Here is a 7,494-nt window from a genome sequence, read left to right as displayed (position 1 = left end):
TAAAGGGAGACCCCAGAACATTCCCCTTCATTTTTGTGTAAATACCTAAAGGGAGACCCCAGAACATTTCCCTTCAGCTCTGTGGAAACGCTTCAGGGACAGAAAAGAAAATAATATCTGAATACACAGAACCCTCTGATGTGAGACTTCACATGATGGTTCATAAACAGGGAGCAAGAACAGTTCCCAGTCTTTCAGGCAGCTGTGTAAGGGACCCGTAATTAATGAAATCATTAGGTTTGGGTGGAAGCAATTCAGTGTTGCTGCCCTGCCCTATTTAAGGTCCAGGTGCTCCTTGCTGAGCTCTGCTGGGAGCTCCTTGGAGGCATTTCCTTTGCAAGTGAGTGTGGGCACCGCATGACACAAAATTGGGGTTTTTTTGGGGGGAAGAAGGGATTTTTGCACTTTATTTTTGAGAGTTCTGTTTGACTTCTCTAGAGAGGGAGAGCTCTGCCTTTAGGGTTTCAGCAAAACTGTAATTATGCTTTCTTGTGTCTTTGGCTTTGAACAAAATTCTGCTGGTGGCAAGATGGGACTGGAAATGAAATGTTCACAGCATGAAATGGACAAGTGAGGAAAGGGAAATAATTCTCCTATATATAAAAAATAACTGGTACATTAAGGTAATAAATATCTATATCTTTATAAACAAACCCTGCTGGAGACAGCAGTGGTAGAATCTGTCTTTTATCATATTTTGAGCTGCTTTTGCAGTGATGACAAATAAATAGAACTGTAACAGAAAAGAAGTGATTATTTCCCTTTCCTCTCCTGGCATTTTACTGCCCTACCAAAATGCCATGAAACATTCCCTGGCTCTATTCATTTACACAAAATCCTTGCTGCTGATGCAGCAATCGCCTACAAAACATTCATTTATTTGTTACCTGTCCTCTCTGCAGCTTTGATATCAAAGAGCATCTCTCTCTCTTTTTTTATTCTGGTTTTTCTCCCCCAGTAGGAGTGGATGGGTTCATTTTTCTTGCTTTTCCTTTCTTGCTACTCCGTGGTTTTAAGTGATTAAGTTCATGTAGTCTTATAAGTGAGTGCCTAACCACCATGGAATCACACATTTTTACAGATTCTGCTCATAAAAGCAGCTCAAACAGTGCAGCAAAACTGCTCTGGATCCATTAGCTCCACTTTAAAAAACTGTAATTCCTAAATTATGGATCTGTTTTTGCTGCTGTTCCTCTCGCTCTGGGCTGTGCTGGTTGTGCTCTCTGCAGCAGCCCCAGCTGTAATCAGATCATGGCGTGTGGCACTTCTGGCCCACTTTAAATATTTAGTGACAAAAAGTGGCCCAGGATTTGGAGTGGAACAGGCTGGGAGGGAGCTGAAGCTGTGGCCCTGGTGGGGAAATGGGTTGCAGTTGCTGGTTGCCCTAATTAAGAGCGGAACTTTATCACCCTGAGCCCGGGAGTAAAGGTGGAGGCGCTGCAAATAAATGCTTTAAGTCGTGTTTGCTTTGTGGCTTCCCTGCCACAAACGGGGCACTTTTATCCTGCTTAATGATGAGGTTTTAACTTGTGTTTGCCTCTTTCCAGCAATCTGCATGGCAGGTTCCAAAGGGAATTAACGGGGCTGAGTGCAGGGCCCTCCTTCCCCTTCCCACGCGACTTCCCCCTGCTCTTGCCCTGTGCTGATGTTTCCTGGCCGTGCTGCACTTGGAAAAAGGCTCTTTACAAACATGACCCCAGGGAAATGTTTCTCTGCATTCTGCCCCTTTTTAATGCTGGAGTTTGAAGCAGTGGTTTCTAAAAAGTGAGTTAATGAGTGATAAAGTAGTGACCCAAGGGCCTGAAATCCACGGATTTCTCACCTCTGAATAAGGAGATATTTTTCTTTTTCTTCCCTTTTTCCTCCCTTCCATATCTTACCAGGCCTGTGAAGGGCTTCCCTGGCTAAATGCGAATTTCTTTGTAGAATTAATGAATGGTTTAGGCAACAAGAGGAGACCTAAATAGTATTTACTTTGGGAATGTAAACTAATAACTGTGAAGTGCAGCGTGGGCTGAGAGTCCCGGGGAGGGAGTGACTTCCTAAATGCTCTCAGTGCCATCAAAAGGCTCTTCCTTGTGCTGAGACTGACTTAAAAATAATGAAGCCTGCAACTCTGAGATTAGATGGGAGTTATTTTGATTTTCGAGGGGCACTTTCTGCTCTGACACAGGGCGAAGAAATTAAATAGGATCTGCCCTTCATTTTGAAGGGTCGCTTTCTGCTCTGACCCAGGGCTGAGGAGTGGGTTCTGTTGAGTTTTTCGCTCTCTTGCAGGCGGCACAGGAGTGCTCTGGCAGCTCAGCAAGGCTGTAATGAGGATCTGTGTGTGCTCCTAAAGGCTCTGCAGGTGCCCAGACCCTCGGGATTCCCTGGAGAAGGCTGTCAGCAGGATCAGCTCTGCACCATGGGGAACGACATCAGCCGCAGGAGGTACTGGTGCAGGAAGTTCAGGAGGTTTGAAAGGCTGCCAGCTGAGGAGAAAACTGATGTCCCCGATGTCCCCACAGCCCAGCCAGCCCAGGGTGGGACATTTTGGGGCAGTGTGAGCCCCCCTGAGAAGGAGAAACCCCAGGGTGCTGCTGCAGGGCTGCATGGCAAAGAACAAGGAAGGAAAAGGGAAAAGAAGGAAATGGCCTCGTGTTCCCCAGCTGTGGCCCAGGGAGCGGGGAGAAGCTCAGAGCTGCAGCAGCTTGGGGACACTGGGGACAACCCCCCTGCCACAATTCCAGCTGGAAAAACTCGTGGTCGCACTCAGGGAAGAGCTGGAGGGGACACAGAGGTGACAAGCAGGGAGTCCCCTCTGCAGCCTGCAGAGGAGCAGCCCAAGCAGGGGCCAGTGGGGAGCGGCTCGGGGTCACAGCACAGAGCCAGCACCAGGGCGTACAGGGCACGGCAGTGCAAGATCTGCAGGTGGCTGGAGAACCTCAAGACCCCAGAAGGAAACCCTAAAGCCAAGCCTGGTGCAGTCAGCAGCCAGGAGTGAGGCTCCTGTGGGCTGGGAAAGGATCAAGTGTTCGGTGTGATACCTGCAGAAATGAAAACAAAGACTGCTAAAGAAAGTGGGGTTTTTTGTATACAGTGAGAGGACGTTGTTTTAGTCATCTTTAAACTGCTTGTCTGCTGGATATTCCTGGCTGTCTTACAGCCTGTGTGGAGCACAGATTCCCTCTGGAAGGGCTGGAGCAGGGAGATGGATGGCTCAGTTCCCTTGGCTTGGGAGCACTGTTTGGGGCTGCTCTGTAAAACTCCGTTTTGAAACGCTGCAAAGGTGCAGCTTTGTATCTCCCTGGTGCTTCCTCTAATATTTGATTTCCTTTCCTCTGTTTGTAATAACCTGCCCTGCTTAATGGTCCAGGAGAAGTATGAGTAGCATCGACATTGTCAACACAAATTAATGGATTATAAAAGCAGTAGATGCCTACAAAGGCACGGGGGTGGTGGTGGGTGCTGTGGGGGAGGCCTGGTGTACAGGGGCCTCCACTTTTGCTGCTGGAGGCGTTTGCCTCGTGTGTTTTTGTACCTGTGAGTCAATAAAAAGCCGCTTTCACTGCCTCCAGTGGAGCCTTGGCTGCAGTTGGAATTGGGAGAAGGGAGGGAAGGAGGGGCTGGGCTGGCCCTGCCTGCACACACATCTGGGGACTGGGAGGGCTCCCTGTGGTGCCAAGGAGCCAACAGGGGTGGTCTGGCTGTGCTGGGGCTGTCGCTGTAGGACACAAAAGAAAGATGAAAGACTTCAAATGTTTCAGAAGGCAAAGAGCACAGAAAAAAGGCTTTTATTGTCTAATTCTTACTTCTTTTATAAGGTGTTCCCATACAGACTTAACATGGTTGGTGAGTAGGAACGACACCTCTCTAATGCCTTTGGTTAAACCAGAGAAACAGCAAAACACCACCTGGAGAAAGATTGTTTGGAGAAAGGAGAGTTGTTTGCCAGGATTGTTTTGAGAAGTTTTCTTGAGAAATATTCCATGGGAAGAAGTGAGCAGTTGCCAGCAGGCTGAAATCTCTCAGACCAAGAAATGTCAGGCCCACAGTGGGGCTGCTCCAGAACAGACTGGGGGGTAAAAGCTCGGGGAAATCTTTAATTTTCTCCTCAGGTGTCTCTGAGCTAGGCACGGCCCAGAATGCTGAGCCTTGTTCTGCTAAAGGGTCCAGCTTGGGGCAAAAATTCTTCTGGGAGAGGCAAAAAGAAAAGCTGGCAGAGCCAAGGAGGGGCTGCAGGGCTGGGATGGGGCTGCCCAGCTCGTTGGGGACTGCCAGCCTGGCCTGGAGCAGCAGGGAGGGGGAGAGATGCCAAGGGAAGATCATGAGCAGCAGCCTGAGCTCCTGAACTGCCACCTGCGCCTGCCCCAGGTACCTGAGCAGCTCCTGCCCTGTGCCTGGGGTATCTGAGCAGCTCCTGCCCTGGCTGCTGCTCTGGGGCACTGGTGGCATCTTTGTTCCCATTCCTAGCAGGACTGTAAGTAGGAAACTCCTCATTCTTGTCCTCCTTCAGCTCTTTCCTCCTCAGAGGCCCCAGTTTAACTTTCTCCCTTGATGTTCCTTTTACAGTGATGCTTTAGGATTTGAGCTTTTCTATCTTTCATCTCTCTGTAATCCTGCAGTTCTTTAGTGTAGAACTCCAAACTCCACCCACAGTGGGAGCTGCTGCTGCTTCCCCAGTTTGGGCAGACACAACAATTCCTCTCCAGGCCTGGCAGTCAAGGACACCTCACTGCCTCAGGCCCCAGAGATGGAAACAAAAGTCAGTTGGGGGCAGCAAACTTCGGGTCAATGACTTCATTAGCTGGAGCTGGAATTGGAAGATGAACCCCCAATGTGCAAATGGACCAAACTGATCAAAGTGTGCAAAGCCGTGCCCATTGTCCATTTTGGGTGCAGCCCCTGGGGGGCTTTGTCTGCCCTAAATGTACCTGAAGGCCCTTCAATAAACAGAACTGCTTTTTATTCTCTTCATTCTGTCTGCTTTTAGATACCCCAAAAAGGCATCAGTAGGTGCACCCCCAGCTCTCCTGAGGTAACCAGGGACAGCAAAGTGCCTTTATCTTGTTGATCACTGCATCAATGTTCCTGCTAAAATCATAAAAATCTTAGAGCTTATAAATCTTAAATAAGTGTATATTTATATAAATTTTATAGATCTATATTTAAATCTTTTATATATAAATCTTATAAAGCTTAGAGCACACCTTGGAGCTCTTCTTGAACAGAATTAGGACCAAGAAAAAAAAAAGCTTCATCACGTCCCTTTCTACACCTCTACCTCAATCCCAAGCCGTTGGCTGTGCCAGCCAAGAAATAAATAAGCAGGGAAGCAGCTGCTTTCCACCTTGTGCTCAGAGGCACCATCTGCTGCTCTGCCTCTTCTCGTGCGAAAAAAGAATTCCTTGGGTGCTGATGACCTCTGAGGATAACATTTGCCTCGTGGAGTCCCCAAGTTCCTCAAAGAAAAGTCACAGGAAGTTTTTAAAAGCAGAAATGCGTCCCCCAAAAGACTGGCATGTTCACTTCTCCAGGTAGCCCAACTTATTTTTGTTTTTCCTTAAGTCAGTGAGGTGTGGAAGTGCCACCCTTTATCGATTCAGTCTCTTTGTGAGGCAGGAAGGTCTTTGTTTGTTTGTTTGTTTGTTTCAAATATTGATTCTTTGAGTTTATTTGTTTAGGGTTTGTTTTGGTTTTAACGCAGAGATATTTTGTGGGTTTTTTTGTTTTTTTTTTTTTAAAGCCAGGTTTCATATCCTGATGCAGTGGAGGCCCTGAAGGAGAGAGCTCTAGTTCATGAGAAATTTGAAAGTTGGGGGAATAAAGCAGCTCAGGATCTGTCAGGTTTCCTCAGTGTGGAAAAGGGATGGGCTGAGGTGTTGGGCTGCATTTCTGAGATGGATTCTCTGCCTTCAGAGCAGCTCAGCTGATTCCTCCCTTTCCTTTCACCCCACTTCTCCTTTTACCCTTGTCCCCAGAGCACGGCTGGTAACACTTTGTCCATCCATTACAGCTCATTAAAAATTCAGGATGAATCCTGCTTTTCATTGTGCAGCTTCAAAATTCCCCACACACCTGAGGAAAAGTGATCACAGAACTATGATTTCCTCAGTGGTCAGGTAAGGAACTTTGTTTAAACTTGTAAATTTTGCTTAGATTTGCTTTTTTAAAAATTCTGGGGTTTGTTTTTGTGGGTTTTTTTAGTTTTTGGGTTTTGAGACAAAAACCTCGGGAGATTTTTACCTTCCTGAAGTGTGCTGTGTTATTCCACTGTGACTGTGCTCTGAATTCAGGGACATCTGGAATAAAACCACACTTGCAGAGGGACAGTGCCAGGGTTAGTGCTCTGCCTGGTCAGCCTGTGACATTTCCCTGCACTGGGGTACTTTTGGAAACCTGGGTTTTAACAGAAAAATTTTAAAAATTCCACTTTTTTTCTCCCCAAAATTGCACAATTCCGGACACCAGTTCAGAGCTGTGAAAATATCCTCCCATGGTGACATCCTCAAGGTGGATACCAGGTTAATTTTCCAGAAGTTACAGGTTTTTTTGCACAGAATTCGGGAGTCTTGATCATCTGTGTGCTGCTAGAAAATGTTGCTTTTTACCTTCCCTTCCTCTATTGAGAAGGGAATTTCCTGCAGTTACTTGTTCCTTTGTCAATTCCTCTGATACAGGATGATATTTTTATTTTCAAGGGAGGACAGGTATTTGCTGCAGAGCTTCCTGCAGAGATCCATTTGGAGCAGTGCGTTTATAAATAGGGGCACTCCGGTTTTGGAGTGCTTGGAAATCGGTTTTGGCAACGCAGGAAGGAGCAACACTGGGGAGGAATGTCACAGCCAGAGCTCCACTGCAGTGGGGATAAAAAAAAACCGCAACAAACTTTGCATTGGGAACATCAGGGAAACCTAAACTTGAGGCTTCGGTGACCTGGTTTGAAATCTCTCAGCTGGTACCTTATTCAAGGTGATGGAAAAATGGTTTTATTGCGTCTTTCCTGGGGAAATCCTATCAAATCAGCTCTGACCAATTAATTAAGGGTAACCTGGATCGGGTGCTTTTTTTCCTCCCCTTTCAGTTAGCCAGCACATGAGAACACTTCAAGGAATCGAAGTGGAATCCAGGCTTTTCCTGGATTTTTTGCATCCCCTTCGGAGAGAACCAAGGAATGGGAGGAAATATTAACGAGGTGAGAGGAATTAATGCTAGAGCGCTGGAACAGCCCCCAGCGAGCACCAAGGCTGTGCTGGGTGAAACTGGGAGCGAAACTGCCGAGGGCACAGACCCAGGAATGCGAGGAGTGATGGGACAAGCAGGGAAAAGCCGAGGAAATTCTGCTCTGAATTTCCTGAGCACAGCCAGCAGCTGCCAGAGAGATTTGGCACGGGACGCTGCCCAAATCCAGAGTTTCGGGGCAAACTCTGGTAATAAAGCCTCCTAAAAGCCAGCTGCGAGGCAAAAGAGACATTTTATTCCACAAAAAAGGCAGTGGGGCTTATCCCAGAG

At 47.3% G+C, this 7,494-nt stretch overlaps 1 long non-coding RNA gene across 1 annotated transcript; it reads left to right on the top strand.

Annotated features, from left to right (window-relative positions):
• The first annotated feature begins 282 nt into the window (after positions 1–282).
• Positions 283–3,555, top strand: LOC136300807 (uncharacterized). Its single transcript, XR_010723734.1, has 2 exons — positions 283–340; positions 2,278–3,555. It is a non-coding gene; the product is annotated as an uncharacterized lncRNA (long non-coding RNA).
• Positions 3,556–7,494: the final 3,939 nt, after the last annotated feature.

The sequence above is a fragment of the Chamaea fasciata genome, unplaced genomic scaffold (assembly GCF_029207755.1).
Source record: "Chamaea fasciata isolate MVZ Bird 193981 ecotype frontalis unplaced genomic scaffold, bChaFas1.0.hap1 SCAF_24, whole genome shotgun sequence".
Classification (NCBI taxonomy): Eukaryota; Metazoa; Chordata; class Aves; order Passeriformes; family Sylviidae; genus Chamaea; species Chamaea fasciata.
The sequence above is the reverse complement of the archived record's forward strand: the minus strand, read 5'-3'. Positions and strand labels throughout refer to the sequence as shown.